General features: G+C 41.7%; 1 protein-coding gene across 1 annotated transcript in view; it reads left to right on the plus strand.

Annotated features, from left to right (window-relative positions):
* The first annotated feature begins 3943 nt into the window (after window positions 1–3943).
* APBA1 (amyloid beta precursor protein binding family A member 1) overlaps window positions 3944–20529 on the plus strand; it is a 216808-nt gene continuing 200222 nt past the window's right edge. The window contains exon 1 of the mRNA XM_023537346.1: window positions 3944–4153. The gene's annotated coding sequence lies outside the window, so the exon portion shown is untranslated. The remainder of the gene's footprint in view (window positions 4154–20529) is intronic.

A 20529-nucleotide genomic window follows, 5' to 3' on the forward strand; every position in this document is an offset into this window, starting at 1 on the left:
CCTGAGTTGACCAGGGTAGTTGATGTTTTCATTTGCCTCTGTCTATTTCTCACACTCTGTGGTTCCTAGATCTTGCTCTGTCCTCAATCAACCATGTGGTTTGGGGAGAACTGACTCAGCTACAGGACTGGGAGCCATGCCACTGGCCAGGGATGGGCATATAACCTTTTAAAAAAGACAGTTATGTTCCCATGCTACCCTTTATTCAGAAACTTCATTTCCAGAGTAGAATTACTCTATGTGACATCACAGTGTTTTCCGATGATAAGCATAGCCATAGTACAAAATTCTAGGTGCAGTGAATGTGATTCAAGAAAAAGAGAGAGAGGAAGCCTAACCTTTTCGGGGAATAGAAAGGAAAAGGAGGCCTATCTAAAGCCAGGACAGAAATTATGTCTAAAGAAAAAGCTGGTGAAATAAGAGCCAGTATATAAAAGTAAATATACTGAAGTTTAGGATACATACACTTCATAATTGTTTTTGTTATTGTTGTTGTTCATACATTTTAAATCCTGTGACAAAGGTGGCTATACTAGGGATTAGAAAGTTAGCTGGATTACCAAATATTAGTAGAAATGAAATCCTCAAGAAAAGCCTCATTACCCAAAGGTTGTTGAAGGTTTTTGCTACCTACAACTTCAGCTCATAAGTTTAAATGCAAGGACTAAAAGAGATAGATAATTACTAAGGATCTTGAAATGAAGAGAAAGTATCTACCTCTGTGAGAAGAGACAATTCTGATTTTGGTTGTCTAGTATTATATGAAAGGCTGAAAGACATGGTCACAGTTTTGTGAAGTTTGAATGAATTTAGTGAATCCTGGAATCTCTGGGTCTTAACTGACAAAAATAAACCTAAATGAATAATATCATGGATCCCTGACTTCTTACCAAGTAATGAACAGTGCTTGTACCAGTAAGATAAACTAGTATGGACAGGGCCAGCTGAAGGAGTTGGAACCTCAGAAATCACACTAAAGGGAATTATCTATGAGCCAGTGGGAGACAACCTTGAGTTTCCCTGTAATATGAGGCTCTAAACTGGCATGCACAGAGACTTCTGATCCACATGCAATGCTGGACAAGGCTTTAAACCTAAGTCACTTGGCATAGTGTCTATAGTATCATTACCCGCTACAATGGCTGGCAGGTTGCCAGTATGTTATATACTACCTTCTGAAACACTTAATAGCAGTTTTGACCCTTGTTAAAAGAAATAGGTGGATACAAATATTTGAAGTAGCCTATAAGAATACCTATAAGTAGAAAAATACCAATAAAGCAGGCACAGGAAAACTATAGATAGAAGAACAGGGCCAAAGGAAGAGCTATGACATAGATATAAAAGCCACATGGACCCACCCATTTCCTACAATGATCTGTAAATTTGGCTTTGAGTTTCCTGCCAGTCAAGGCACAAAGAGCAACATGAACACTTAAGATGACAATTCACACTCTCCGTGAGGAATAGGCATATCTGTGTTTTTCATGGGAGGGCAGGAGGAGCAGGAAGGAGTAGTTTTCCAGATATGAATATTTAGTAACTAATTAGTTTTGGAGGTCTCTACGATGCCATTATAACAGTTATTACTTTTCTTTATATGGCACTTAATACTTTGCAGAGTAATTTCACATACTTTAATAGGCACAAAAATCCTGTGATGCAAGATTAGAGAGGAAGGTATTATTAAAACCATAATGTATTTCTTACTCGTGCATCAAGGAACTTTACCTTACTGAAAATACAATGCAAAAGTAGAAATTTGAGATAACTAATCACATGGCACTAAATGTATACACAGAAAAGAGCCTCCACTCAGAACCTATATCCCCTTACTTAACCTGAAATTCTAACAAAGTAAGTTAATTTCCTTCCTAAATCCACAACAGATTAAAAGTAACAGAACAGAGACTATTACAGAGAGGCACCCTGAAAGTTCCTCAAGCTGGTACATATGAAAGCAGAGGCAAGAACTAAAAAACAAGCAAAAGAGCAGTCCCTGCAGAAACCGAAACCCTAAACACTCTCTAAGTAGCATAGGCAGGATGTATCCAGCCTGGACCCTGCCCTTCATGAATCAGTTTTTCACAGAGCTACCTCACTGATCTCTCAGGACTGAAATGTGGTCATGACCAGCCTCTCCCAACACTTATAATAAGGAAAAAAAAAAATCATTATTTAAAATGGACCCACAAAGTCTTTCAGGTTCTGGCTGCTGCTGTCTAACTCTCCAGCCCATTTCACACTCCCTTCTCACTTCAGCCCCACCTGGTGGGCTTCTGCACATTTTTCCCGGTACCTAAAAGAGTCTCATTGCTGCCTCTCCTGGGCAACCGGAAAGGTCATTTCCTTGGAAAGCTTTACCTAATCCCGGAGTCTAGATTAGGTTTCCCTGTGAACCCTTAGCATTTAAGAATTGATCACAGTTGCACTTAATTATCAGTCGATTATTTAATACCTGTTTCTTCCAGGGTTCTATGGACTCTGGGAGCATGAGGACCATGTCTGGAATACATGCGAATAAATATTTGCTGAAAAAAAAATGAATATGTAATGTCACAGGACAAGCATGATATATCTTCCTGGTATATTTCAACTTTAATAAAAAAATCTTATTGGGGAGGGGGAAGCTATTATTTTCCTTATTAAAGAAGAAAGGTTCATTATGAAGTAGAATGCAAAATTCATACGAACTTTAAAACTAAAACGCAAAACTTTGAGACTGCTTCGGGCTACGCCCCCAGATTTTTCTGGTGGCATTGTGCTTAAAATAGTATGGAAACACGGTCTGGTAAAAAGATCCGTTCCCCAACGGATCTGGACAACCAAGGCTTATCTTCATTTTGCTACATGAGAATATGTGTATGAAGAGGGCTTTGCAAAGTATAAGGTTCGGTGTAAATATAATTTATTATTGAGAAACCTGTGTCCCGAAAAGGGGGAATGATTTGGCTCATATTACATAGCCAATTACAGGTGAGGCTGGCGCCAGAGCCCAGGTCTCCTGAGGCTGTCCGGCACACTGCTTTTCATTAACGCACAGCAACTGCCACCTGGTCTCTGCAGCAAAGCAAAGGTCCCCTTCCTCCTTCCCAGCCATATCTGGGGCTGACGCCTTAAGCCAGGCTCAAATACACTTTAAGTTCTGATCAACCACAACTGAGAAGCGGTCAGGAAAAACAAGCCAAGCTTTTCACGGCATGGTAATCCAGAGGCTTTCTGCTTTTCCTGCAAGAGTGGGCAGTCCCCCTCTAGGGCTGCAAACGCAGCCAGCCTTGCTCCGGCCCCAAACCCGAGAAGCTCGCGCCCTAGCGGCGAAAACGCAGTACTGCAGCGCGTTCCAAGAACCCCGTCCGCCGCCAGGCCGAGAGGTGCGGGCGTTATTTAAGGGGCCCGGGACAGCGGCAAAGAAACTAAGGACCGAGAGGGAACAGACAACAGGGGCCGACGCCGCTGCTCGGCTTCGTGGTCCTGCAGCGTGGTCTGTTGCTGCGCGCAGAGGTTGGCCACAGCTGCTGCTTCAAAAACCGGAGACCCGCTGAGGCTTCTGTCGAAGAGACTGGAGGACCCCATCAGTCCCCTCGGGCACACGACCACCTTTCCCGCTCCGTGCGCCCGGCCGGGAGCCGGAGGAGGTGCTGGGGGCTCAGGCGAGACCCGGAGCGCGAGCGGCGGAGAGAAGCATCAGAACCCCGCACGCCCACCCGCGCGGGGCGGAGGCGCAGCGGCGGATGCTGGGTGCAGGACCGCGCCCCGGGGCCTCGGGCTCGCGCCGCGCGCGCACGCGGGTGGGCGTGGGAGGCAGGGGCGCTACTAGCGCGCGGCGTGTACGCGCGCGCTCTCCCCCCGCGCGCCCTCCCGCGCAGGCGGGCAGGCTCGGCCCCGGCGCGCGTCACGAGGGGAGGGAGGGTGGAGGGAAGGGGGTGGGGCCGCAGGACCGGAGGGGCCCGAGCGGCGGCTGCGGAGCCCTAGCGGGAGCTGGGCGAAGACGGCTGCGGTCCCGGCGGCGGCAGAGGCAGCGGCGGCGCCGGGAGAAGATGGTGGCGCTGGAGGTAGGAGCGGCCGGAGCGGAGCTTTATTCCCAGGCTTGGCACCGACGCTGTCATTAGCGCCGCCTGCTCCCGCGGGCCCGCGAACCCAGCTGTCAGGCAAGGTACCACCGCCAAGGAGGGGTGGGTGAATGGGGGTGCCTGGCGCTGATGCCGCCCCCGACGGAGCCCGAGTCCTCGCCGAAAGGCACCCCGGGGTGCGAGAGGGGCTGCGTGGAACAATAGTGCGGATGAGCGGGGACAGCCGGCGACATCCAGGGGGCAGTTCCTTTAGCCAGAGAGCCAACGGGGCGGTGGAAGGGGGCGTTGAAGGTAGGGACGCCTGGTGTCCGATGCTCGTTGCGATGCGGGGTCTTGGGGCAGCAGGCAGGCCAGATGACAGACATGGTAGGAGTGTGTGTGTGTATATATGTGTACAGAAATACAGTCAAGGGGATTGGGGGCGGCTGACCGAAGGTGTTAGGGGATGACATTTCCAGGAATCCCCGCTAGGATCCCTCATCTCTCCGCTGACTCTTCGGGAAAAAGAGTGTGGTGATGGCAACGATGAAGTGGGCAGGATGCACTTGGTCTGTGAGTGTGGAGGGAGGCAGTGGGGGTAGGGGTGGATTTGTAAAATCCCGTGTGTGAGTGTGTGTACTCGTGTGATTGCATCCACGTTCTTCCAGCTGTGCTCCAAACCCGGAGATCTGCTGGTGCCCTGACTTGCCGTCACCGCTGACTGTGGGACAGTTGTTTGTTAATTTGACCCTGCAACTCTGAGTACAGTCTCTGTTCTGCTCCTGCGTGTGGACGGTGCGATGTAGAGAGTCTCACTTCCCCTTTCTCTGGCTTCTTGACATGGGGATATGGAACTGTGCGTGTGGCTTTGGGCGCATGGCAGAGAAATAGGATAATGGTTACCCCTCCGGGCTTGCTGGCATCTCTAGTTTTGAAGGGAGCTTCCATCCTGTGACACTTCTCTCCTCAGCCCGTTCTGTAAGGGTCTTAGACATCCTGACTCTGCAATTTCTATTGTTTATCTCTTGTCTGAACTGAAGGAAAAGGGTCTTTAATGGCCACATTCCTTTCTCAGTCCCCACAACTTTAAGTGTCAAGTAGACCTTCCCCTTCCAAATTTAAACACTGGAAACCTAATGGCTTAAGAATGAGTGGTCTTTATGTTGGTTCTTGTAGAATCAATTCTGGAGGTGTGTATTTGGTGGTGTGTGGGTGGCGGGAGGCAGGGGGGAGTATTTAAAAAGAAGAAAAAAAAATCATACGGAGTAATGTTTGGTACCCCCCTTGGTCATCATCACGCAGACAGGGCGTTTTCCTTAGGAAAAGAGATACTTTATTTCTATTGCTAGTGACATCCACTCTCCCAGCTTTCACAATGGCTTGGTGGTACCATGTATCATTCGGAAACTGAAATCTCCCAAGACCCAAGGTAATAGGGTCCAGGGTCAGTTGTCTGCTTTCCTAGCCAATGTAGCTTGCTAGTACGGAATTTGGAAAATGTCAGGCTGGCAACGTCACCCAGTGGAAACCAGGACACAGAATTGCATGTAGAATCTATAGCTGTGTAATTGTCTCTGCGTAATAAAGATAGGCTTGTGTGGGGTTGGATAGAGAGATAGGAAGGGAGACAGCATATTTATGTGTGTGTCCACTGCAGTTTGACACCCCAGTTCCCGTATTCTCCTGTGGTAGTTGTGGGAACGAGTGCACCTTTAACTCAGTATCTTGATACTTCTTTATTAAAATGTCGTGTGACTAGATTAACCTGCTTAGAACATATTTGAACCATATCACCTTGAATTTTACTGCATTGCTGTCAGAATCCAAACTGGCTGCCCCTGTCCTCTTTGAAAAGCCTGTAACAGTCATGGCTACTCAAGTAAATACACAACAAAGTGACATCAGAGGTTTCTTTCTCTTTTTTTCTTTTAAAAAAAATTGTATTTAGTTTTGTTTTAGCAAAGGTTGCAAATTGTTATATTAATAAAACTAAGGCTATCCACATATTTTTTTTCTTCCCATTTATCTTTTCTTAATTAATGATAATGTACAGACCAGGTGCTCTTGAAGCTGTGAACATTAAACTTCCTTATGTCCTTCAAGTCAAGCCTTCTGAAATTTTAATGTGAGATTGTTGGAGCTCATCCAGGATTTAAGGATAGATTTATAAAAATGAATTTTGAATCTTAGTTCTTTACTCTCTTGTTCATTCTGCCAATTTCTTTCTGAGAAAAGTACTTAAGGAATTTAAAAGGCATTCTAAGAGGTTTGGTTTTGTTTTAGAAGTTATCTTTATATTTGCAAGTGAAATCCAGAGATGTAAATGTCTTACAAGAAAGTTTAACAATATTAGGAATTACCAAGGTAAATAAACTGTTTAGAAAAAGAGGAATTATTCAACAGCACAATTGATGACTCAGGAATTAGTGATTTCCTTTTTAACTCAAATGTGATCATTTTTAAATGCAATGCCTGACTTTGCTAGATTGGATTAGTAAGGTTATTGTGGCTGCTTGAATCTTGTAATTTAGTCTGGTAAACAGTTGTACCTTTTGCTGTAGCCTGCAGCCAGTCACATTTGTTTTGTATAGATGCATTTTCTTCACTTACAGTAGCATTAATGCTTTTCTTTTTCATTATCGAGTGTCTTAAGGAAGTTTGTTTTTCAGAAGCTTGGAAATAAAAGACATTTGAAAATTGACCTGTGGGGCCAAAAGGAATAAACTATGGCACCATGGGGAGAGATGGGGCTTGTAGTCTACAAGGAAAGAGTAATCGTTGCTAAAACATATATTTTCAAGCCTAAAATCCACAGTTAACCCTTTGGGTTACCATCATTAACCTACGAATATTTGTTAATTGCCTACTACATCTCAGGCATTACATACCTTTGACTAGAGTTTGGGAAATGTTGAGAGAGCTTGAGATTTGAAGAATAAGGAGACTTAAATCCTGCCCTAAGGAAGTTCAGTGCCTAGAAGGAGAGGCAAAGCATGTGGGTAACTGACTATAAAAATGGTGGAAAATGGTTAAGTGCTGAAAAAGCCACATTCCTGAAGTGCTGTGGGAGTTTGCAGGTTACAACACTGACTTCAAATGAAAGAATTAGGGAAGATTACATGGAAGAGGTAGCGGTTGAGCTGACTTTATGTAGGTGGCATTTGGGCCGGCAGGGAAGGAAGGGCACATTTAGGGGAGGAATGTGTAGCAGAGGCTTAGAGGTGGGAAGGTGTGTGCCTGCACAGAGAGCAAACAATGGTGTGCTTTGGCCGGAGCACAAAGGATGCCAAGAGATGTAATGAGACAGGTAATGAGATGAGAATGAGAGGTTGTTTCAAGGTTGTAGAGCAACTTGCATGAGGATTTTATGTAGTAAGTACTAAAGATTTCTGAAGAGAAAGGTCAACAGGGTCAGATCTGTGCTTTAGGGCGATGGTCTCATAGCATCGTGTTGAATGTTATGGAATGAGAAAAGACTGGCAGTAGAGAGACCAGGTAGACTCTAGTCAAATTAGGGGTCAGAGAAAATGAGGCAGTGGGAGTGAAGAGGAAGAGACAGACTCAAGAGACAGGGTGCAGGAATCGTCTAAACACTGAGCAGAGAAGTTGAAGGTCATTGTCAGGCTCAGCTGAGGGAATGATTGGGTTATTGTCAAAAGGTTCAGAGGAGTATGAAGAAGAGGAGAAAAAAGAAGTGGAGAAAAATGAAGTTTTATTTTGGGCAAGACCAGTTTGTCCAAATGAAGTGATTACAATACAGGTGTTGGTCTTTGGCGAGAGGTTAGAACTATGAAGAGAGATTAGTAAAATATCTGTTTAGGAGCAGTTTTGATATCTCAGCAATGGACAATAAAGAAAATGGAGTGGGAAGAAGCAAAGGTAGGGGTAGGGTCCCTGGGGGATATCTATATGTTAGACAGACAAGAGAAAGAAGAGAACAATATTAAACAAAGGGCAGTTAGAGAAAAATGGTGGAAATAGCATAGTGTCATGGAAGCTAGGAAAGGTGAGGAAAGCTACCATCATACATACGTCATTCATACAGCACACCCCATGGGATTGGGGATACAGCGAAGGAAAAGCCATTGGATTTGATGCCTAGCTGTCCTTAATTATATTTGTTTAAGTAGCAGCAAGCTGCAAGGGCTTGAAGAGAGTACATGTACATGTATTTTGCATGTACATGGAAAACAGCAAAGACAGGCTTCCTTTTTAGTAAGTCAGGTAGTGACGGAGAAGGAGGGAGTTTAATGTATCAGAACAGTGGCATAGTAGAAGGAAAGTAGTGTTTTTAGCATAAGAGGACTTGAGCCTACTTTGTAAGTGGAGAAGAATCAATTGAAGGGAAGAGAGATCAAAAAAGTAAGAGAAAGGCTAAACTGAGGAAATGGAATCTTCAAGAAGGTGGAAATATACTGAATAATAGCAAAGGAAAGACTCTTGAGAAAGAAACAGTGGGAATTTTGAGGTAGAACAAAAGGATTTTGGCCATCATCTTCTAAGTATAAAGTCAAAAGAGAGGTAGGTAGCTTGAGACCATGAACAGAATAGCAAAGACTTGGAGTGTGCTCTGTGGAAATATACTGGTGAATAAAAGATTATCACTCAACTCTGAGGGTTTCCTGCATTTGGAGAGCATGAATTTGTAGTGGAACCAATTAGCCGTATGTAATTAGAATTTGGCTACTACTTATGTAATTTTTGTAATAGTGAACATTAAATGTTGTTAAATACAGTGGTTCTTCTTTCCCTTAAACCCAATGAAAGCAGAAAAATATTTACCTTCAAAATTAGCCAAATAAAAGAATCTCCCTGTGGAGTATTTCCTATGACTATTCTCTCTGAGGGATTGCTGACTTAAATAAATAAAGCTAATGGTAAAATAATGGAAAAAAGCATAAATGTGTTCAAAAAGGTGAGCTTTCACTATAATGGCAGGATATAGCTTTAGAGTGAAGTGTAAAATTGATTTTTCAGAAGAAAAATCAAGGATAGCACCTCACCCAACACCATACCCATCATAAGCACTCAATAAATATTTGTCACATGAATACATAAGTCTGTTTTTTTTAATAAGCTAGGTATAGTATATCTCAGATCTAAAATTTCAGGATTTCTTATTTACACTGTGGACGTTGACTGAATTGCATTCTACGGCCTGTGCAAATTTATGATAGAATTAAAACAATTTTATTTATTCATATCTCCTACCTATGTTGTAGCTTTACCAAAAAATTTTTTTTCACAAAATAATTGTGTACATTTTAGACCCTTGAGTTAGGGTCTGTGTCATGACTCCAGACAAGATTATGAAACTTCAACTGTGGTTTTTGAGGTTATAATGATTAAATCACCTATTCATTCATTCAACAAATGTTCATTGAAGCACCTTCTTTGGGCCAGACACTGTTTTAGGTGCAAGATATGGCGGGGAGGGAGTGCGGGAGAGTGAGCTAAGTCCAACCTTTCAATGGGAGGAGATTTAAAAATAAATAAATAAGCAAATATATAACATGTCAGGTGGCGGCAAAAGTCCTATGAAGAATAAAGTGAGGAAGGAAACAGTGTGGCAATGTAGGGTGGGGGGGTGATACTACTTAATATAGGGTGGTTAGGGAAGGCCTTGAGCAGAGAGAGCTCAAGGAGTGAAACGTGCAGATAATCGGGGCGAGGGGCTTCTAGACAGAGAATATCCAGAGGGAAGGGCCTAAGGTGAAAATGTGCTTGGCATGATCAAGGAACAGCAGAGAAGCCTCATTTTTTCCCTTGCTTCACCTGGCTGTGTCCTATCACACCTGATAGATGGAATGGTCACTTAGGGACCCTGCAATGTAATGTTTTGCCTCTTGATATTGAATCAGTGGCCCATAAGGCTGTATCATATCATCTCATACCATGTTTGGGCTGACCTGTGTGTGAGTCGGTGCTGAGTTTCCTCAACCCAAAGATGGATATCTTCAATCAAACATTTAGATTAGAAATCTTAAGAGCGGCTCTGAGTAGTGATAAAATACCAGTCAGCTGGAAATAGTTCCTCTCTTGGAAGAGCCACATCACACTTCTGCATTCTGTATTTCTTTAATTATGGGGTTTCTCTTTAGGTCCTTGAGAGTAGAACTATGTTTTGTTCATCTGGGTATACCCTACAACTCACAGAAAAACTTTGCATTAGTAAAGGATCATTCAATACGTATTGAAAGGAATGGATAAGACATTTCCAAAGATCTAGGTAATCTAGGTGTAAAGAATGAGGGTAAAACTCTTTTACCTTGATTTCACAGACAATTGTTTTTCAAAGAGGACACAAAATAGCTACATGATGCTGAAGTAGTTTATACAGGCAGGACCTGAGACAAGGACTCGAGTGCAAGTAATTTATTTGGGAGGTGAATCCAAGACGCATAAGTGAGAGAGTGGATTAAATGAGATGGGGAAGGAAAGCAAGCCAATAAGAGGTAGGCGAATTACCATCGTGGGCAATGGAGGCTCAGTTCTGCTGATATTATGTAAAATGAACTTTACGATTTCCACCAAGCAGTGAGTAAACTGGGTTGTTTATCCACCATTTAATATTGGGGGCCATAAAATTCCCAGTACTTCAGAGAATTAGCCCGAGCAAGCTCCCAGAGGCATCAGAGAAAGCCCTTGGGCAGATAAGCAGAGAGGCAGAGGAGGCTAGAGGTTGGAAGCTGTCAGTGTGCTGGGGAACTGTCCGTCAGAGCTTTCAGTGAACTCAGAAGTGGGCTGAGGGGACAGGAAGTAGGGCAAAAACAGCATCTGTTCTACATGGCACAGAGGTATCTGAAAGAATGTTTTTAATAAGAATTGGTTTGATAGCAGTTATTGATTTTTTTATTATCTATAAATTCTTTTTTTCAACTACCGTTGACATTTAATATTATTTTAATTAGTTTCAGGTGTACAACATAGTGATTAGACATTTATATAATTTACAAAGTGATTCCCTCTATTAGTCTGGTACCTACCTGGCACTATACGTAATTATTATAGTATTATTGACTATATTCCCTATGGTTGGGGAACTGGGTGAAAAAGGTGAAGGGATTAAGAAATACAAGTTGGTAGTTACAAAATAGTCATGGAGATGTAAAGTTATTAGTATTTTAATTTAGAGATTTTGATGTCTTGCATTAACTACCTACAGTTCAGTTCACTCACAGGCCAACTTTCCATAATCCTCGGTTATCTGGGGTGCAGATTACTATATATGCCCACGTATAAGGTACCCTAGATTATAAATTGGTCCCCAATTTTCCAATGAGATAGTTTTAAAATGGTCAATTAGAATATGTACATTTTGGGGATAGAAGGAGTAAAATGCCTACTTATATTTAATTTATTAATTTACCTGTATGTATTTAAAATCACATTATATAAAATTAATTTAGAAATACAGCATCATTCTTTCACATTTTAAGAAATCATTTATTCAAATGTTTTCATATCACTTTGACCTAAGAGTTTTTTTCTTTATTAGGCTGCTCTTGGCATATTTATTTTTATCTAACTTGTTCAAAATATCATCCTTCTTGAATTTCTGTGTGATGCTGCCACCACAAACTTTATTCCAAGCCCTGTGCATATAAGGATATACAATACAGGCAATTGTGAAGGAATATTTACTTAAATTGGTGTTGAAACCTTGGCCTTCTTTATTCTTTCATCTAGCCTATTTCAATCATGTGACCTCCATCAGCATCCTTGTCTAGCGTTGATTGAGGTTGTTTCAGTCTATCCTCTCCAAATAGTTCTCAAGTAACCTTGAAAACATATACGCCTTTTTCATGAAAACTTCAGTCTTACCAGGTAATATGTTTTTGACATGGTTTCTCCCTTTAAAATTAGTTGCCATCACATCCAGCATTAATGAATTGCCCGATTTCAGTTCCTGCTATCTTGGTGTTAATAGGCTTTTTGGCATTCAGAAAAAAAGTAATTGAGAGAATGCCTCATAATATAGGAGATTTGTGTGGATTCAAACATCAGTTGACTTTCTGTTTTCTGAAATATAATTTTTGGGAGAATAGAAATCTCTTCTAATTTTTACATATGTAATCCCCCACCCCACCCTCACCCACTAAGTTTTCTCTCCAGCTTCCTCCTCTTCCACTCCATGGTGGATTAATTTGTGTGAAAAGTACAGCAGTGATTTATTTCATACAGAAAATGATTAGCCATCATTTGGAACAAGATAATCATTTATGTTTCTGACTTCGTATATTGAGATCTATCTGTACTAATTAATAGGTACACTTTATTTTGAAGTAGTTGTATACTTGACAAGGCATGCATAAATCCTTTTCTTCCTTGTAAATTGTAGCATATTTTAAATGCAGAGGAAGAGCTTGTCATTTAAAGAAATTTCATTTAACAGATAATTACCCCTTAACGTGGCTGGATTTTTATACTTGACTTTCTTAAAGCAGATCACTCTGTTTTGGAGGCTTTTAAACCTTTTTGACTGTGATCCCTAATGAGAATACAATTTGTATCATAGCCTAGCAATATGGATAAGTATGTAAACAAACACACATGCACATACACACAAACATATCACTGAAACAAAAGTTTCACTCAACAGCATTTGTCCTTTATTATATGTAACACACTCTGATATTTTCTATTCTATGTAGTTGCCAACACACTAAACTGATTTCAGCACTAATGGGTCCTGACGATGCAGTTTAAAAAACACTGTTCTATTGTATTACAGCCAGCAGAAGAGTGCTTATTTCCTTATAGTGTGAAATAATTTCATGTCAGATTTTTTTCCATTTGTTTCAAATTTTTAGCATATTTGGATATTTGTTGGTGTGGGTGTATGATGTCACAATATTCTTAAAGGGAAACTTTATTTTTAGTAAATATTTTCTTTCTAAAAGAAGAAATTATTGGTGTGGAAAATAGAAAGTAGAGTAAGATGAATTGTTTGTTTCTTAAATCTAGTGGCTTTTCCTGGACTGTGTGAACCGTGACCAGTTACTGGGCCCCAACCTCCTCACTGGGCTGATTACTCACTGGTCTGGCTAATCTCGCCTCACAATTCTTTCCTGTCCTTCTCCCTTCCTGCCTCTTTCCCAAGATACCACTCCCAAAACCCTGGGAGTTCCACATGTTCAGTTCAATGACTTAATTCTCAACTTCAACCTAATGTATTTCTTTCCAAATCTGAAAATAGTCTTTACACCGAGTTCTCTTCCAAATAACTTGAAAGTACAAGAATCATTTTTCCTGAGCTAATATTTAGGGGAATTTTGTCCTAAATGAGCTAGAATCTGTTTCACAAATGGAATGTTTCCATAGCATTAATTAGTATGAAAGTCTAATGTTCTTATGTTCAGGTATAATTGCATCCTTTATGGCTTGCTAGTTGTCTAAGTTAAGTACATACCAGTTCCTGCTTGAAAACCTCAGCAGATTCCTTATCCAGTGAATGAAAACAAGTTAGTATTGTGCTTAGTACTATGTATAGTTAACTCATTTGCTTATCATAATGATCTCATTTACTCTTCATAATCATATCAGGAAAAGACTGACATTGCAGACTGGATTTTGAGGCTCTCAGTGGTTCTCTCAGTGACTGAAGGTTGGGGCAAGGGAGACTCACCTCACATCTAGGGTTAGGAACAGGTGCCAACAACTCCTGGTCCCCCAGTCTCTGTTATCCTGGGACCCAGCAGCAGCCCCCTTCTCGCACCCGCCCAGTTGGACTTGCTTGTTTATGTTGCCCGTGTCCCACATGGGACATCTCTGTGCCTGTGTGTGTTGCTGTTCCACCGACATCTTTCCAGTCTCAGCACCATGGAGTGAAGCCTCAGGACAGTTATAATATGGTGCTGCCATTGATTAGCTGCCAACAACAAACAAGTCTCTAGACTGGGCTAAGCCTCAGTTTCCCCAGCTATAAAAAGGGGACTGATGAAACCTGCCCTTTCTACCTCTTCCCATACAGGGCTGCTGGGAGGGTCAACTGAGATATAAAGAGCTATAGAAAAGTAAGATATGTCACTTTTTTCATAATGACCTCGGGCAGAAGCGATGTCTCCCTTTTCTAAACCAGGGATCGGCAACCTTTTTCTGTACAGGGCCAGATATTAAGTAGGTTCTGCAGGCCATACCCTCTGTATCATAACTTCTCAGCTCTGCTGTTGTACTGCAAAACAGCCATAGACATTATGTAAACCAGTGAGCGTGGCTGTATTCCAATAAAACTTGTAGACACTTGAATTTCGTATTTCAGATGTGATGAGAGGAATGTCACAAGTTTGATTCCTCTCCTGATTTTTTTCCCCAACCATCTATCAGTGTAAAAACCACTCCCAACTCCCGGGCAGTACAAAACCAGGTGGCGGGCTGGATTTGTCCCACGGAACTTCACTTGCTGACTCTTGGTATAAATACTTACAGCACTTTGTACCACTTGTTAGCAAGCAACCACAGTTTGTTCACTTTGGACTACAGAGGTACATGCCCACTTTATTCCATCTCTTTCTCTTCCTTCCAAAATATATACCCCCCACCCACATTTTTTTCATCTCCTTTAGCACTGAGAAGGATAATAGCATATAGCTAGTATCTACGTGCACACACATGTATAATGAATGCTGAATACAAATTTGGGTGTGTATTTAGTTATTTCAAAATAATTTCTTCTTTTGCAAATAAAATATTTCAATAAATGGGGCTTAGAATATCTATTGCTTTTCTATGTATCTTATTTTTACATATTTAATATAAATTCTACCTATTCTCTAGTAAACCTTATAGGAATGACTAAGTTAACATTTTATAATTGAATTTAAGGACTTAATGATTCATGCCTTAAAGTCTGTCTCCTAACTCCCACCCCAACCCCACCCATTAATTATAAAAGGAAAAGAATTTCAGGGAAGAAAGAAGAGGGAAAAACAGACAAAACGAAATCAATTTTTCAGCATAAAAAGGGTTATTAGAGAATTACCGAAGTGGCCAAACATTTAGTTTTGATCCCTGGGGCTTTCTGTCACTGTAGGAGGTTTGCAGGCTGAAGTGCTTTTCTGTTTCAGCTGCCAGCAGCCCTGCTTTTTGCTGTGTTTTCCTCAAAATACCAGAACTCTGCATTTCGCTATAAATAAAGAGGACCTGGTAGAATGTACTTTATTTTTGCATCATGTCTTCATCTTTGATATATATATTTCCCCAACATGTATCAAGGAATAGTGGATATCTCTGAAGAGCAAAGCCTTGAACACAGCTCTCATTTTATTTCTTAATAAGTACAGGCCTGAGAATGGAATTATTAGGAAATATATACATTTAAAATGTTCTCAAAATGAGGTGGACAGAAACTGGATGATGGAATTATGGCGGTATGTGCATGTGTGTTATTTTTCCAAATGTTCTATAATGAATATGTTTCTCTGTGTTCTGTCATGAGTTATATGTGAGTATATGCATGTGAGTATATTTAAGGAGTGGGAGAAAAGTAATATGCTAGAAAATTGGAACGAAAGTCATTACTATATACTCCTTATTAAACATTTTTAAGGAAGGGAACAATTAAGTCAGCTTTAGAATAAGCACTTGACTTTTTGAGTCTGCCAAAATATATAAATTTGCTATAACGTGGAAAAAAGATTCACAGCTGGTGTAAAATAAATTATAAAGTGTGCTTTCAAATTGGCATAAATCATTACCACTCTGGTAGATGCTGTCTAGCCTTGAAGATGGAATGTTAAAGCCAGTGTTAAAGATACATATTACATTTAAGTCCTGTGAGGTATTTGGAGCCTACTTGAGGAAGAATGGAGGCCGAGAGGCTCAGGATTTTGTTCCTTATTATGTCTGAGCTGCTCCAGGTGAGAAACAACATGCTTTACTGGTGATATAAAGATCGTTTTTAAAATTACCCTTAGTGGATGGAGGCAGAGAAAGCATGGGGTGGGGAGGGCAGGCTAACTCAACAACTCCAAGGTGGTGGGGAGGTAATGAACCATCTGTCTGCAGCTTCTCATGTGGAGTGAGGCACTTCTAGATGAAGTAGAGAGACTGTGCTTATGAAGACAGATGATTAAGGTTTTGTTCATTATGTTACCTGCACAGTGAATCTTACCGTTTCTTCTTTCTGATATAATTTCCTCCTTTCTTACCACTCTCTCTTCTTCCTTTCTTCCACTTGGGGATTTACAGTGGGTTTGTTTACAAAGTATGGCTTATGTGGATCACTCTCTTCCATCTGGAGATTTTCAGCAAGTGTCTGGTCATCATTGATTGTCCATTCACATGGAGGTCTGTGACGCTGAGCTGGGTGGAGGTCTGTATTAGTTGGCTTGGTCTGTAGAGGTCTGAGGTTGGGCTTAGTCAGAGCAGATGCTGAGAAGGGGTTGGTATGGGGGAGGGTCTCTGCTTTATTAAGGAGATGCTGGGGGGAGGGGGGTGTTGGGAAGGGCGTAGTGGGAAGATTATATGGTATAATCTCAGTGTACTGAGGGGGAGCTCTAGACTGTAAGTCAACTTCGAGGTTGTTCCTACCTGATTCAGTGGGGTCAGTCTTTCATACTTCATACCTGTCAGTTATTGGGTAAGAGCCTGGGGATGAAAAGAGAAAAAGAGACTGTGGGGGTTAGAGGGGACATAAATTCTCAGGTATTTCTGGCTCTTCACATGAAACAGCAAAGTTAGTGCACCTCTCCCAGTGAGAGCCTAAAGTGCTGGCTTTTGGCTGGGTGAGGATCTGGGTGGGACGAGAGCATCATCCACCAGCTGACCAATGGCTTCTCTGAGGGGGCAGTCAGGCAAAGAGCCATTCATTTACTTCACTGGGAATCCCCAAATGCCAGTCTTTCCTAAGAAGGAGCTGCTGGCTTCTGGTGATATGTGTGTGTTCCATGGAGCAGAGGGCTGGGATCTAGTTGTTTGGTTACAGTGAATCATGTCCACCCCCATCTGTTGTTAGGCCTGCATCCCTGGGGTTCTATAGTCCAGTCAGTTCCAAAGAAATGTGTCAAAATCTCTTGTTTGTGGATATTTTCTTTGTGAGTTTATACCTTATCTATGACTTTATATGCATTAAATGGGGTTGTGAGAGAAAAATGGATAAAAATATATGTGGTCATTTGCTACCTTTAACCACCCAAAACAAAAGCTAAAGTGAAATCTTGGAATGAATTCTCTCTCTCTCTCTCCCCCCGCCTTCTCCATCTGCCCCCCACACCCCCAACACGTGCCTGCACTTAAACATTTATATTCCTGTAACCTCATGGACATAAGCTAATAGTTGAGAATGAGCCAATCTAAGTATTATCTAGCAAAGTGCTATAGCCAAAAGAAGTACTTATAATCTGTTGTAACCATTATCTGGATAATGTGAGCTAGTAGCTATTGCGGATATCTTTGGGCTAAGCAAGGGGACTTCTTTCTTTCCCAACATTTTTGATTAGTAACACCAGACACAGGTGAGTAAACTGCTGATATAAGCGTGAACCACGTTTCTCGTGTTATCACATCAGAGTTAATGTTGGCAATTGATTAGTAATCAGAAACCTAAGTAATAATTTTGGCAAGCTCCAAAAACACTATCTTGTTGTTCAAGAATCACAAAGAAACTCTCCTTTATGTGTAACAGGTTTATTGATGGGCTAGGCTCAAGAGGATGTAAATAGCACCCATCCCTGGTTCTTCTCATATGGCTCCTTTCCTACCCACTTACCAGTCTCATCTTGTCTTCCCCATTGGAATAAAAAATTCTTGGTCGGGTCCTTTAGATCTCCAAGTTACTCTTAAATGGTGAAAAGTTCAATTCAGTCTATTAATCACATAATACAGTCCAGAGTAATAATAAAAATTCCACACTCCCACCTAATTTTTTATTTTTAAATCTTACAATATAAGAACACGGTGATTAGCAGAAATCTCAAGTGTACAGTTGTCAAATTTCTACATATGTAAAAACCCATATAACTAGCACTTGGATCAAGATATAGAACATTTCTGGCCCCTCTCCATCCTCCCTCATCCACCTTCCCAGTCACTATCAACCAGCACCCCCAGAGGTAACCACTACTCTGGTCTCTATCACTGTACAGCAGTTTTGCCTGTTTTTAACTTTATATAGGTGGAATCATATAGGTCATTTACTACTTTTAACCACCCCAAACATAAGCTAAAGTGGAATCTTGGAATGAATTCTCTCTCTCTCTCTCTCTCTCTCCCCGCCTTCTCCTCCCTGCCACACCTCCAACACGTGCCTGCACTTTCGTTGCATAGTTCTTTGTTCAACACTATTTTAGATTCATCCATGTTGTTGTGTTTATCAGTAGTTCATTCCTTTTTATTACTGTTTAGTACCCCATTCTGTGCCTATACTAAGTTTATTTAACCATTCTTCCATTGAAGGATATTTGGGTCGTTTCACTGTGAACACTTTGGTGCATTTATTTTAGTGCACAAATGCACTCATTTCTGTAGGAGTGGAATGGCGGAGTCATGGAACAGGTGTATGTTTAGGTTTAGAGATATTGCCAAAGAGGTTTTCAAAGTGGTTGTACCAATGTGCACTCCCTACAGCAGGTTCTGAGAACTGTGGTGGTTCCGCATCCTTGTCAACACCTGGTGTCATACCATTCATGCAGCTCAGTCCGTTCTGGTGTGTAGTGGTGTTAAACACATCTAATTTTAAACTTTACATCCTCCAGCTAAAGCAGGCTGCTTCTGCGGAGCCCACATTATGACCACAGGAAGCACATGCCCCTGTTCCATTGGCATAGAAATGCATTTTACTGTGAACACAACCCTCTCTCTCTTTGTCCTGCTGGCTCTGACTAGCTTTTAGATTTTTCAAAGCAAGGGAGCATTTGAGATCTTGCTCCTTGGCATGTGTTGTCAGTTTGGCTCAAATAAACTCTTATAAAAATAAAAAAAAAAAAATTTCTTGAAGCAAGAGTCAGACAGAAATACGTGGGTCCCATAAACTCCAGAGGGCCTATGTCAAGCTCATGGAGTTTTTCTTGAAGCCTTCTTTACTTAGTATATTAGTCTTCACAGGCTCCCATACAAAGTACCACTAACTCCTTTCTCAACATCTACCCTTGTTTGTTTTCATTCTGCACACACTTTCTGGGCAGGGACAGTGTGTCAACCTTGTGTGAGTCCTGGGGGTTGACAGGAACAGGGCCCTTGTAGCCCCTTTCTTCAGGAGCTTTAGAGCACAGGAGACAGGCACTCACACAAGCCACACAGATGTCATTGCTGTCATTACAACTGATTAGTGCTGTGAAGGCAGCGTGAGGTTGCATGTGTGTGACAGGGAGACCCCATCCTATCGGGGTCACTCAGGAGGAGCTTCTCTGTGTGGGGAGTAACTGAAGTGGGGTGGAAGAAATAATTCAGGGAAGAAGGGAGAGGGTGCACCAAGGCCCTGGGAAGTGGGGGGCATATCTGGAGGGAACAGTGGGGACCAGCTGGCTGAACAGTGGAGCCAAGGCTGGGTCAGGCAGGAGCTCCAGGCCGCTCTTTATTCTGAGGACAATAGGAAGCCATTTCAGTGCTTAAAATATAGGAAAGACACGATCAGATTTGTGATTTTCTAGGACAGTAGACTGGAAAGAGGGCAAAGGGAAAGCACATTTGTAAACATTTTGCAAATTGGAAGATGGTTTGCATTCAAGGACATTACAGAGCTCCAAGTAGGAAGATGGTAAGTTGGAATACTACTCGCAGAAAAGCTGGGGAGAAATAGATGGTTTAGAAAGCCATTTAGCAGGTAGCGGTCAGTGCTTGGGGGTGGATTGGGTGTGGGAGTTAGGAAATAACAAGTATCATGGCTGACTCTCAGGATTTGTTTTGTGCTGCTGGAGGGTTGGGATTTCCAGTCACTGAAATAAGGGATGGAAAATGAAAGATGACTCAGTGGTTGGGGGTGTGGCGGGGAGTGAAGAAGTGCCCTTTCTCAAAGCTTCAGACCTTCTCTGAACTGCATCTGGAGCTCTTCCACTGGGGTCCTAAAGCCACAGAGCTCAACGATAGCCAGGTGGTCCATGCTCTTAAACTGAAGACTAAAGTCTCTATGACTTTAAAGATACTTTTTACACACTGTGAAATATACAAATAGGTTACAAAGAGAAATGTTTGGTATGGTTTCCCAATTTCGAAGTGTTCAATCAGTTTTTGTCTCTAATATTGATGCACAGTTTGTGGAAAAAATATTTATAAATGTCTTTACATGTAAACGTGGCTAATCGTGAAGTTTATAGTATCAACAGCTGATTAAATGAGAAAGTTACTTTTAGGTCCTATTAGGGAAGTTTATTCATGCGCTTCTTGTAACTTCATTGTGAAGTTAAACACATTTATGTATTCTGACCCTGTCTCTGGTGTAGTTTTGTTCCTGTCCCTGCTCTCATCTCCCTTTAGGTTTATTTCCCTCAAGGGCACTGCTCTTGATGAGAAATGTTGAGGTCGGGGGTCTAGTGGCCAGACATGA

The sequence above is a fragment of the Pteropus vampyrus genome, unplaced genomic scaffold (assembly GCF_000151845.1).
Source record: "Pteropus vampyrus isolate Shadow unplaced genomic scaffold, Pvam_2.0 Scaffold186, whole genome shotgun sequence".
In the NCBI taxonomy this organism is placed as follows: Eukaryota; Metazoa; Chordata; class Mammalia; order Chiroptera; family Pteropodidae; genus Pteropus; species Pteropus vampyrus.